This window comes from Mesoplodon bidens (genome assembly GCF_964165515.1).
Source record: "Mesoplodon bidens genome assembly, chromosome: 1".
NCBI classification, from domain to species: Eukaryota; Metazoa; Chordata; class Mammalia; order Artiodactyla; family Ziphiidae; genus Mesoplodon; species Mesoplodon bidens.
In genome coordinates this window covers 192,776,848-192,790,672 of record NC_138176.1, presented here as the reverse complement: position 1 = coordinate 192,790,672, position 13,825 = coordinate 192,776,848, and the positions used below count along the sequence as shown (strand labels likewise).

The following is a 13,825-nucleotide window of genomic DNA, read 5'->3' as shown; positions in this document are numbered from 1 at the left end:
AAAACTGACACAGACTCAAGAAACAAGAGTTCCTTAGGGATTAACTCCAGCCCTGGCTGCTAATTGCTGATGCTGTCCCTGTAGACTCTTAAAATGATTCAAGGGCAGAACGGCTGGTGTTTTCCACTTGGAAAAACTGATTACAAATCATGTATAGAAAAGTTTGCCTGTGAAGCGTTAACATACAGAAAACAAAGCTGCAAAAACCTGATTGTCTAGAATAGCCTGTGGATGCGCAGTGAAGTCTATTTGTTTTCTTCTGCTGTTGAAGATCTTCAGAAAATGTGCTTAATCTTCCCTGATACTCTTCCTCCCCACAGCCCGGCTACTCTGCAGCTAGATTAGGTTTCCCTGCTGTGCTTTCTTTCTCCTAGTGTCTTATACTTCCGTGGTATAACATGCAACACCTATATCACACCATGGACTCTAAGCTCCATGAAATCAGATATCCTAAAAGAGTTGTCATTTCATAACAAACGGTAAATGTTACATTTGCTAGTTGTTGTTGGTATTCACCACTGTGTCCCAAGGATCCACCTAGAGCAACAGTGGCTGATATTTTACACTTCCCTCTTTTTTTTTTTTTTTTTTGCGGTACGCGGGCCTCTCACTGCTGTGGCCTCTCCCGTTGCGGAGCACAGGCTCCGGACGCGCAGGCTCAGCGGCCATGGCTCACGGGCCCAGCCGCTCCGCGGCATGTGGGATCCTCCCGGACTGGGGCACGAACCCGTGTCCCCTACATCGTCAGGTGGACTCTCAACCACTGCACCACCAGGGAAGCCCTGCACTTTGCTCTTGATTCAGAATGTTATAGTGCAGAAGTCATCATCATCCTCAACCATAATTCCATAGAAAGAATGGCAGATTATGCCAAAGTTGTAATGACTCCAAAATACTAATTGAAAGTTGCTTTCTTTTATTAAAGCCATATCTAAGTTATCGAATACTATGGTATCATCTTGGTATTCCCAATGTGATTTCCTGTTGACGAAAACCATGGGTAGGCTTCTCTGAGGATTGGAAGAAGCTCAGATTTATTTTGTTTTTAAAAACTGCACAATTTATTTTGACATAATAAAGAACCCAGTTTTATTTCCCCTTTTTTTCTCCGATAGTGGAAATCTTTCTGGATCTGAGGGAAGTTGACTGGTTTGGCTCTTCCCTCTCTGAGTCAGGTCCTGTTTCCTTATAGCTTATGATAGGTGGCAAGTTATCATCACTGGCCAACCAAGAGAGTTATTCCCTCCTCCCCAAGAGGATGGACGAGTCGATCCAGACTTTATTTTGTTTATACCATTCTAACAGTCAGGAACAGAAACAAAACAAAACAAAAAAACAAAAAAACAGGAAACTTTTAGCCAAATATTTCTACAGATACCAGTTTTTTTCTTGTTGCTTATGCAGCAGATAAAGTTTCCTTTAAGGAAATTTTTGAATGTCAGAGGAATAAAAACGCTATATTGAGGAAATCGCTTTAGAAAAAAAACCCTACTTGTATCTGATTTAAATATGGTTTCATTGAGAGTCATTCAAGAAATGAAAAAGTTGTCATTTAAGTAATTTTAGTTGTCTAATATAAATACCTAGTTCTTATATAAAACAGTGATTTGTTGGGCTTAGTTTAACTAAATTCAAAAGTACTGGAAGGTAATTAATTATTTCCTTTAAAGAGCCACACATTTAGTGAGGGACAGGCACAACCCTTCTGAAGCATTTGGTGTTGTCGTTCATTCATATGTGTTCTTGAAAAATACTTGTTTTTTTTTTTTTTTTGCGATACGCGGGCCTCTCACTGTTGTGGCCTCTCCCGTTGCGGAGCACAGGCTCCGGATGCACAGGCTCAGCGGCCATGGCTCACAGGCCCAGCCGCTCCGCGGCATGTGGGATCTTCCCGGACCGGGGCACGAACCCGTGTCCCCTGCATCGGCAGGCGGACTCTCAACCACTGCGCCACCAGGGAAGCCCAAAATACTTGTTTTGTGTGTATGTATATCTAATATTCAAGAACTGGTATGTAATATATATTTCATCCTATTTCTTAGTTCCTTTCACTCATCATTATGTTTTTAAGATGCATTCATGTGAAATATATACTTTTAAATGAATATAAATGATTGTACATCAACCCGGTTTTACTTACTCAGTTTGTTAGTGATGGGCAGTGATATGGACCTCCAAATAGCCTACAAGTCCCCAGTCACCACAAATAACAGTTCAGTATACATCCATTTACAAGTTCTCACCCTTAAGAATTTCTTTGGGATATATGCTGAGGAGCAGAATGCAATACTGAGTAATACACACTGCCCTTTAGATTCTCTGTCTGTTTTCCATCAGTCATATATGTGGGTCCTATCCACATCTCCAAGAACACAGGGCATTTTCCAGCTTTCTGCTTGTTGCTAATCTAATAGGTATAAAGTGGCCTTTCCTTATTTTAGTCTGCATTTCTTTGATTACCAAGTAAATTAAAATATCTCTTGTTACGTTTGATGGCCTTCCATTTTGCTTGTTCATATCCTTTTAAATTGGGATTGCTATATTTTTCTTGTTGATTTTGGAATTCCTTGTAAATTCTAAGTTATAATCCCTTCAGTTTTAGACATTTCAAATATCTTCTCCCATTGTGTTATCTCTCTTTTTGCCTGGTTCACAATGTTCTTTACTGAGCCAAAGTATTTAATTTTGATGTAATCACATTCATTTTATTTTTGCTTATGACATGCAGCTCTGAACCTATGCTTAAGAAATTTTTACATGATTCATAAAGATATCCTTATATATTTTCTTCTCTTAACTTTGCAGTTTTACCCACCTTTGTGTGTGGCTGTAGATGTGAGTCTAATATATTTTATTCTAAGAGTTTGTCACTTTCCCAATTCCATCTACATAACAATCACACCCTCTTCCTGTGACCTTTATCATGTATTGGGTTCCCAATACATATAAGGATCTGTTTCTGAGCTCTCTCATCTGTAGTTTGGTTTGTTTGTTCTTATGTCAGTCAGCCACTGGTTTTATTACCATGGTTTGGTAGAGCACTGTCTTTGAAATTTAAAATTATATGATTTAATTTTCAAGCTTCATGAAGTTTCAGCAAGTTTCACTGTTACCTCTTATCTCCCTTAAAGACATTTATGTTATGTTTAACACTCTAACTAGTAACTGTTAAGATCCTTGAAACATATGTATTGGAAATTCTTGATCAATTTCTTTAAATATTATTGTATTCCAATTCAAAATCCACTTAAAAAATATAATTAAATATAATTGTTTCATGGGTCTCTTTTTTTCCCATTTTGTTTAAAGTGTTAAATTTTGCTTTTTAGGAACAGTCGACTTGAAGTTAAATGAGTTATCTGAAGTTCGAGAGTGTATTAAATGGTATGAAAATTTTAATCATTCAAAAATTAAAAATAAGTCAAGTTTTTAAAAAAACCTGGATATATAATAGCAAGTTTCATTGTAGGAATAGTTACTTTGAAAAACCAGTCCAAATATTTCAAGTAATCAAAGTTGGTGTAGCTCTCAGTATTTTTGAATGAATTAATATATGTTCTACTAGGAACATAAATGTATGCATAAACGAAAATGTCTTGGGATGATTCAGTTTTGACCATAGGATAACTTTCCTGAATGTAATTTCAAAAAGAAAAATAAATATGAAAAATAATCTATCTTTTCTTGAATCTCAAGTCTTTGCCTGCTGCTGTTCCCTACCTAGTAAATTTTGCTTAAAACCAATTGTAATTTTTAGAATGTTGTATGTACTTTGTAGGTGGAAGGTGGTTAGCAAAATGAAACTCTGTACCCTTTATTTATTGAAAATTTTATTTCTTATAGCTTATATTTTCTGTTTAAGCAACTCTTCTGTTTAGGCTTTTGGATTCAAAAGCCCAGACATTTGAGATAAGATAACTAGGTGATGTATTTAATTTTAACCTCCAGTGCTAAACCTGCTAGCAAATATCAAAACTAGGAGATTTTAGTTGTAAGGTCTTTACCCTTGTCCCCCAGCTCTAGTTGAGATGTTAATTGTGAAATATAAAAGGAGCAGAATGAGAGGAATAGCTAGTGTGCTTGATCCTCCAGTCCTGAAAGAAAAATCAGTGCTTTTTTAAATTGTTCCCCCAAATAATGAGAGTTTGGCTTTATTATAGAATGTTTAAAATAAATAAACAAACCTAGGAAATAGCCATCTTCCCAGTGTCAGGGGGTCAGTTCATTCAAGGTAGTATTTTATGTATTTTATTACATGGCATTCCTTCTAAGAGGAAGATGAGACTACTATAAGAAAAATATGGTAAACTGGGTTGTACTATGCAAGATTATTCACTTTAGTAACTTACTTTCCAAGAATAACAGACAGTATATTTTAAATATTATTGTTAATATTTCAGATGGATATATAAAATCTATTAAATAACAAACTGATAAGAATAGCATTTTTCCTCTCATTCTTCCCCAAAGGCATTTTTTAAAATAGGCTACATGTGAACAACAGTGAAATGATATAATTGGGACATGGCTATTTGTGGTAATCATTCTTATGTTTTGCTCTGGTGGAAGAATAGAGAAACATAGCTTTCTTATTCTTTTTTCCCCTCCTTTCTTTTCAGCCTCTTCAGTCTTCAACCCCCATCCTTCAACCCCTTTAGTGAGAATGCACCTGTACCCCTTAGCCATGAGACATTTTTGTATTTCATTTGTAGAAGATCTAATGCCAAAATTATAAGGAAGCAATAACACTGATAAGCAAAGGGTTATATCTGGTAACACAATTTTTTTGTCCTTAAGATTTATATCAGTACCACCTTTGATATTTTAAAATATGTTCTTTAAAGATTCCATAAGTTTCCTAATTGTTTTCATTCATATACCTCTATTAAGTGAATAAAAGTATTGAAAATAATTATGATAGAGGAGTTTCTGGAAAAGTTAACAAATAAGGTGTCAGCAGGAAGATTTCCTGCCTCACTTCATCCATCCAACTATTCACCCAGCCATCCATAATACATTTATTAATTATCTTCAGTGTTTCAGGTACTGTGGCAAATACTAAAAAGTGAATATAAAAGACACACGTCACTGACCTCACACTAGGTTCATTTTCAAGGCATGGTGGAAAAACTTCCTGTTCACTGGAAATACCCTCCTTAAATCCTAGGATGTTTTTACTGTACCTGGGGTAGGTTGAGAAATACCCTTATAGGGGGTCAGACTAGGTTATTGGCTATTGACTGTTAGCATAACCCTTGTGGAGAGGCTTGATGTGGATATTAAGTGCATGTTTTTCTAGGGGATGAGAATGAGTATTTGTGGATTTGGGGTGCATCAGACATACACACAGGGTAAATGAACAAACATCCGTACAACAAGGAGCAAGGAGCAGACAGAAAATTGTTTATTGATTTCCATTTCCTTTATTTACTGATGAGGTTATGCAGCCTTTGATATATTTGTGGTCATTCATTTTCCGTTTTTTGTGAAATGCCTATTTGTCTTTTGTCCATTATTATATTGGATGGTTTGCCTTTCTCTCACTGATTTGTAGTTGCTCTTTACATATTTTGGATCTAATGCTTTTTTTGTTATTTATAGGTGTTGCGAATATTTCGTTCCCAATTTGTGGCTTGTGTTTTCTGTTAATTTTTCATGTACAGAAGTTTTTAGTTTTGATAAGGTTGTGTGTGTGTGTGTAGTTCTTTTTTTTTTAAGACATTCTTCCTTACCCTGAGATTATAAAGACATTTTCCAACATTTTCTTCTAAATATTTTAAAAGTCTTGTTTTTCAAATTAATGTCTTAATTGCTTTGGTGGCAAGGACATGGTGAATATAAGCTACTGAAAGCAGAGCTACGTGGCTGGAGCAGAGAGAGATTCAGGTGGGATGGGGAGTGCCTTGATAAATATTTCTTTGAATCAGTGATCAAGTTGCTACTATAGAGTTAGGTTTAAATTGTTTTGGAAGTAAATAAGGTCCTGAACTATTCATGATAGGTTGCCAGGCAGTAAAGAAGTCTGAGTAGGCCATTTCCGGAAGAGGAAAGACCATGTGGGGAAAGCAACAAGGGTTTGAAATTGCATGGCCTGTTCAGGGAACAGCACTTAGGTGATGTGGTGTGAGCCGAGGCTGAGAGGAGGGATATTGCAGAAGATAGAGCTTCAAAATTAGATGGACAACAGATTTTGAGGAGCCTTTTATACCTTGCAAAGGGTTTTGACTCTATCTCATTGTAGGCGATTGTGTCTTTTTTCTTTTTTAATAAATTATTTATTTTTGGCTGCGTTGGGTCTTCGTTGCTGCGCGCGGGCTTTCTCTAGTTGCGGCGAGCGGGGGCTACTCTTCCTTGTGGTGCGCAGGCTTCTCACCCCGGTGGCTTCTCTTGCTGCGGAGCACGGGCTCTAGGCATGTGGGCTTCAGTAGTTGTGGCTTGCGGGCTCTAGAGCGCAGGCTCAGTAGTTGTGGTGCACGGGCTTAGTTGCTCCGCGGCATGTGGGATCTTCCCGGACCAGGGCTCAAACCTGTGTCCCCTGCATTGGCAGGCGGATTCTTAATGGCTGCGCCACCAGGGAATCCCCCGATTGTGTCATTTTTAAGGAAAGTTATTTACTGATCTGTTTGGAATTTTAGAAAAAATGCAGCCACACCATGGAGGTGGTTAAAAACTGGAGTTGGTACTCCCACAGCAACTTGCATATAGTAGGCAGATACTTAAGAAATTAAATTCCAACAATGGCATTGCTCAGAAACTATGTAGAATTTTTTCCCCATAATCAGTTTCAGAGTCTGCGATGCATTCTTTTGATTATTAGTGGTGAATTTTCAGTCTTTTTGAAAGGATTTGATATTTAGTAATCTGCAGAAGTTACTTGGGGGAAGTTTGGAAACTAAGGCAAATGAGCAAGCTGGGTAATTCCACTTTTGGTAAAACATGATATATGATGACACTAAGTTTTAGATATAGCTTATAAAATGCCTTGAAAGCAATCTTTAAAGAGGAATTTTTAAAAGTATTTTGAACCATGTCAGCATCATTATGTGAATATAACCTTCTAAGATAACTAATGGGTAGGGCAAAATTTATCTGAATGTATAAATGTTGATGTTTTTATAAATGAATTCACAGTTTTAAGCCCTCATTACCATTATTTATTTTATTTTATTACTTTTTTCTTTCATTTGTGAGGTTTTACTAATATAATTCTGCATAATCTTTTACATTTGTCATTTTCCTTTCATTGCTTTCAGACCACAGCATATATTCCAGCTCATTCCGTGATGATTTGTTATCAGTACTGGGGAGCTGACTACTTCTTTTTGATATTCCTTTGTTGTTGATGCACCATTTCCCTGTGGAGGATTCCACTTATTGCCTTTTGTTTTGTCATCCTCTGCTTACCAACCAACCCTAACTATTAATAGTGATTTTTTTTTCTGCTCCTGCATTCACATTCATAGTTCTTACTTTCCAAATTTATACCAGTTTTCCCTGAATACTTTTATTCCTATGGAGTACTTAACACCTCCCAATAAAAATAGTCATATGGTAATGGTTTATTACTTTTTCAAGTAATAAAACTGAATTTAAACAAACCATAAAGAACAAAGTAGTCATCTAAGCCTTCTTGTTTTAAAATAGATAAGGAATTTAGAGAAAATTCTTTTTCTTTGGCCTGTTTTAAATTAACCTTAACTTATTTTCGGCTTGAGCTGCCTCTAATTCATTCATTGTCTAAACTTTTATTGATCACTTTTTACTCATTTGTTAATCATGTATTGCATGTATCTTTTTTGCCAGGCACTGTGTTAGACACTGAGGGAAGAAGTTGCATAGGACATGATCTTTGCCTTCCATAATCTTATATAATTTGTCTAGTGTTGGAAAAAGATAAACAAAATAACAGTTATGTAACAAGGTGAGAAATGCTATAGTAAAGATATGCCCAGGGTTGTATGGGAAAAGAAGGGAGCATCTTTATTAAACTGAGAGATTAGGGAATGCTTTCTAGAAGAGGGGACAGTTGAGCTGAGATTTGCAGGATGATTAGTAATTAGCTAAATGTAGAATTGCAGGGGGAGGGCCTACCACTCCCACCCTAGGAAGGGTATATGAAGGCACAGAACTGTGAAGGCACATCAGGGAGACGTGCAGGAGACAAAGCATGGGTGGAATAAAGAGGAGGGTTAGATCTAGGGGCCAGGTAATGAAGAGCCTTGAAAGTTGTACTTTCCCTTAAAGCTATGGGAATTGTTGCTACATTCATTTGTTCTTTTCTACTCTGTACTAAATCCTCAGCTAGTTGTTAAGGATTTGGAGAGCATAGCCTGCTTTTAGGGAATTCATAATTTGATGAGAGATTCTGATAATTAAGCAGAAAGAAATGATCTTTATTTAAGCAACTTGGTAACTTTTCAACTAAGAACAAATGGTTGTCAATGTACTTTTTTCCTGGAGATGTTTAAGAACTTCGACGTTTATGACCTGTGAAGACTTTCTATACGGTGAAAACTAGGACATAACTTTTTAAAATTTTTATGTGTAATATGTAATTTTTTGTGAGGAATAGTAAAAGTAGCACATCCGGAATTCAGAATGTCTGCACATAAAATATGATGCTACCATATAGTAGGTGTATGACCATATGTAAGTCTTTTAACATTTATTTACCCACCACCTACTATGAACTAGGGATACAAAGTTAAATAAGATTTGGTTCCCACCACTGAAGACATGATAAATTAGTGGGAGTAAGTAACCACTAATTGGTATATGTTTGTTACAGTAGAATAGCAGTAAGAATAGCTGTCGCTTACTGAGCACCCGTGCCAGACATTACCCTAAAGCGTTTTCTGTGTAGTACCTCATTTGGTGAATTACACTACACCACCACTGTGGCCTAGGTTCTGATAGTTACTCTCTTCTTACACTTGAGGAATCTGATACACAAGGATGGTGACTGACCTCCTAAAGTTACGCGGCTGGTAAATGGTGCAGCTAGGATTTGAATCCAGGCAATTAATTGCAAAGCCTCTGTAACCACTATACAATACTGTCTCCCTTAATTAATATTTTATGCCAGACTATTAAAGTACCATGGTAGGATAAAACAACAAATTCTGCCTGGAGGTTTGGGAAAGACTTCTCTGAGAAGGCGGACTGAGAGCTTAGCTGCTAGGAAAAGTGGAAGAGGGGGGCCTGCCTTCCTTGGCAGAGAGAACACCATACACAAACACACAGAGGGCTAAAGAAACCAACAAGGCTGGGAGATACTTTCAGGGAAGCAGGATTTAGAGCAAAGCAGGTGACTTAGTGAGAAAGGAGGCTAGAAATATAAATGGGGTCAGAATGTCTAAGAATTTAGATATTAGATTAAGGTGCTTCAGTTTATCCTTAGGCAATAGGGAATCAGCAGAGGTTTTAAATCAGAGAAATGGTATATCTGCTTTGTTTTTCAGAAGAAAACTGAGGAGCTGTAGGGAATATGCACTCAAGACAGGGGCACCGGTCATATGGTAGTGAGACTGAAACTAATTTTATCCATCGTTTCAAAGAACCAGGCTTTGGTTTTTTTTATTTTCTCTGTTTTTCTCATTTTCAATTTCATTGATTTGTTGCCCTCATTTATTTCTTTTCTTTTGCTTCCTTTAAACTTAAATTGCTCATATTTTTCTAGTTTCCTAAGGTGGAAGGTTAGGCTATTTTTTACATCTTTTGTAGTATATGTTTTTAGTGCTACAAATTTTCCTCTAAGAACAGCTTTCACTGCATTTTATGCATTTTGATAAGTTATATTTTTATTCGGTTTAAAAATTTCTTTTGACACTTCTTTGTCTCATGTTATTTAGATGCATGTTGTTTAATTTCCAGATATTTGGGGGTTTTCCAGCTGTCTTTTGTTACTGATTTTCTGTTTAATTCCACTGTAATTTGATAGCATGATTTCTATTCTTTTGAATTTGTTAAGGTGTGTTTACAGCCCAGTATGTGATCTGTCTTTTTTTTTTTTTGGCTGCGTTGGGTCTTCATTGCTGTGCTTAGGCTTTCTCTAGTTGTGGCGAGTGGGGGTTACTCTTCATTGCGGTGCGCGGGCTTCTCATTGCGGTGGCTTCTCTTGTCGCGGAGCATGGGCTTTAGGCATGCGGGCTTCAGTAGTTGTGGCTCGTGGGTTCTAGAGCACAGGCTCAGTAGTTGTGGCGCATGGGCTTAGTTGCTCCACTGCATGTGGGATCTTCCCGGGCCAGGGATGGAACCCGTGTACCCTGCATTGGCAGGCAGAATCTTAACCACCATGCCACCAGGGAAGTCCCTGTGATCTGTCTTGGTGAATGTTCCATGTGAGTTTGAGAAGAATGTGAGTTCTGCTGTTGTTGGATGGAGTGTTCTGAAAATATCAACTATAGTTCTAGTTGGTTGATAGTACTGTTCAGGAAACTGTATTGATTTCCTGCATGCTTGATCTATCCATTATTGTATGAGGGCTGTTGAAGTCCCCAACTCCGAAGTGGATTTGTGTTTTTCTTTCTTCAGTTCTATCAGTGCTTGCCACATGTGGGATTTTCATGTTAGGCTTATACATGTTAAGGATTGTTAAGTCTTCTTAGAGAATTGACCCTTTTGTCAGTATGTAATACCTCTAACTATCCCTGATAGTTTTCCTTGTTGTAAAGACTGTTGTCTAAAATTAATATAGTTACTCCAGCTTTCTTTTGACTGGAGTTAGCATGGTTTACCTTTCTCCATCTCTTTACTTTCAGTCTACCTGATTATTTATATTTAAAGCGGCTTTCTTATAGACACCATATAGTTGAGATGTGATTTTTAATTCACTTTGACCTTCTGTCTTTTTTTTGTGTGTGTGTGGTACGTGGGCCTCTCACTGTTGTGACCTCTCCTGTTGCGGAGCACAGGCTCCGGACGCGCAGGCTCAGCGGCCATGGCTCATGGGCCCAGCCGCTCCACGGCATGTGGGAGCCTCCCAGACCATGGCACGAACCTGTGTCCCCTGCATCGACAGGCGGACTCTCAACCACTGTGCCACCAGGGAAGCCCTGACCTTCTGTCTTTTAATTGGTGCATTTAGTCCAGTCACATTTAAAGTGAGTTTTGATATAGTTGGATTAATATCTGTCTTGTTTAAAACTTTCGTATTTGTTGCATTTGTTTTTTGGTTCCCCCTACTCCCCTTTTGTGTTCTCTGGTTTTAACTGAGCATTTTACATGTTTTCCGTTTATCTCCTCTCTCTGTGTATCAGTTAAACTTTTAAAAACAAATTTTAGTGGTTGCCCTAAAGTGAACATGTTTTTTTTGCAAGACCTTCTAAGCTCTAGTTTTATTTTATTTATTTATTTATTTTTACATCTTTATTGGAGTATAATTGCTTTACAATGGTGTGTTAGTTTCTGCTTTATAACAAAGTGAATCAGTTATACATATACATATGTTCCCATATCTCTTCCCTCTTGTGTCTCCCTCCCTCCCACCCACCCTATCCCACCCCTCCAGGTGGTCACAAAGCACCCAGCTGATCTCCCTGTGCTATGCAGCTGCTTCCCACTAGCTATCTACCTTACGTTTGGTAGTGTATATATGTCCATGCCTCTCTCTCGCTTTGTCACAGCTTACCCTTCCCCCTCCCCATATCCTCAAGTCCATTCTCTAGTGGGTCTGTGTCTTTATTCATGTCTTACTGCTAGGTTCTTCATGACATTTTTTTCCTTAAATTCCATATATATGTGTTAGCATACGGTATTTGTCTTTCTGACTAACTTCACTCTGTATGACTCTAGGTCTATCCACCTCATTACAAATAGCTCAATTTCGTTTCTTTTTATGGCTCAGTAATATTCCATTGTATATATGTGCCACATCTTCTTTATCCATTCATCCGATGATGGACACTTAGGTTGTTTCCATCTCCTGGCTATTGTAAATAGAGCTGCAATGAACATTTTGGTACATGACTCTTTTTGAATTATGGTTTTCTCAGGGTATATGCCCAGTAGTGGGATTGCTGGGTCATATGGTAGTTCTATTTGTGGCTTTTTAAGGAACTTCCATACTGTTCTCCATAGTAGCTGTACCAATTCACATTCCCACCAGCAGTGCAAGAGTGTTCCCTTTTCTCCACACCCTCTCCAGCATTTATTGCTTCTAGATTTTTTGATGATGGCCATTCTGACTGGTGTGAGATGTTATCTCATAGTAGTTCTGATTTGCATTTCTCTAATGATTAATGATGTTGAGCATTCTTTCATGTGTTTGTTGGCAGTCTGTGTATCTTCTTTGGAGAAATGTCTATTTAGGGCTTCTGCCCATTTTTGGATTGGGTTGTTTGTTTTTTTGTTATTGAGCTGCATGAGCTGCTTGTAAATTTTGGAGATTAATCCTTTGTCAGTTACTTCATTAGCAAATACTCTCTCCCATTCTGAGGGTTGTCTTTTGGTCTTGTTTATGGTTTCCTTTGCTGTGCAAAAGCTTTTAAGTTTCATTAGGTCCCATGTGTTTATTTTTGTTTTTATTTCCATTTCTCTAGGAGGTGGGTCAAAAAGGATCTTGCTGTGATTTATGTCATAGAGTGTTCTGCCTATGTTTTCCTCTAAGAGTTTGATAGTTTCTGGCCTTACATTTCAGTCTTTAATCCGTTTTGAGCTTATTTTTGTGTATGGTGTTAGGGAGTGTGCTAATCTCATACTTTTACATGTACCTGTCCAGTTCTCCCAGCACCACTTATTGAAGAGGCTGTCCTTTCTCCACTGTACATCCCTGCCTCCTTTATCAAAGATAAGGTGACCATATGTGCATGGGTTTATCTCTGGGCTTTCTATCCTGTTCCATTGATCTGTCTTTCTGTTTTTGTGCCAGTACCATACTGTCTTGATTACTGTAGCTTTGTAGTATAGTCTGAAGTCAGGGAGCCTGATTCCTCCAGCTCCGTTTTTCGTTCTCAAGATTGCTTTGGCTATTCGGGGTCTTTTGTGTTTCCATACAAATTGTGAAATTTTTTTAGAGTGAACATTTGTTTTACTAATATTCATCTACCTTCAAATAACACTTTATTACTGAGGTATAGTATGGGTATCTTATAAAAGTATTCCCAGTTCCTTATGACATTGCTGTTATTCATCTTCCTAATTCAGAAACTTTAAGCACACAATCAATGGATTATCACTATTATTACTTAAAAAACAATCTTTTAGATCAGTTAGGGATAATAAAACAATTTTATTTTACCTTCATTTATTCCTTCTTTGACACCCTTCTCTTTATTATGTAAATAGAGACATACCCTGGAGATATTCCAGACCACCTCAGTAAAGCAAGTCCCACTAAGTTTTTCGTTCCCCAATGCATATAATAGTTATGTTTACACTATACTGTAATGTATTGGGTGTGCGATAACATTATGTCTAAAAAAGTATATATACCTTAATTTAAAAATACTTTACTCCTAAAAGACCATCATCTGACAACACAGGGTTGCCACAAACCTTCAATTGGTAAAAACAAAACAAAACAAAGAAAAAACAAACCTCAATTTGTGAAGCGTAATAAAACACGGTATGCCTGTACAATTTTCTGACCTATATCATTTTTTCTCCCCAAACAGCTATTAATATTTCTGGTATGGCATGTCACCTCACAATACTTTCACATTTTTTGAGTGTCTGAGAAACTCTTCATTCTTTCTTCACCTTTTTTTTTTTTTTTTAAGATTTATGTATTATTTATTTATTTATTTAAGGCTGCATCAAGTCTTAGTTGTGGCACGTGGGATCTTTATTGTGGCACGTGGGATCTTTGTTGTGGCACGGGGGGTCT

The 13,825-nt window shown here is 37.4% G+C and overlaps 1 protein-coding gene across 7 annotated transcripts in view; it reads left to right on the top strand.

Moving 5' to 3' along the window:
* Positions 1 to 13,825, top strand: part of WDFY3 (WD repeat and FYVE domain containing 3) — a 279,964-nt gene that overhangs the window by 78,483 nt on the left and 187,656 nt on the right. The window contains exon 1 of one of the 7 annotated variants that reach the window (XM_081250856.1): positions 3,344 to 3,384. The exons of the other annotated variants lie outside the window; for them this stretch is intronic. The gene's annotated coding sequence lies outside the window, so the exon portion shown is untranslated. Of the gene's footprint in view, positions 1 to 3,343; positions 3,385 to 13,825 lie in introns of those variants that run through there. 7 annotated transcript variants of the gene reach the window in all.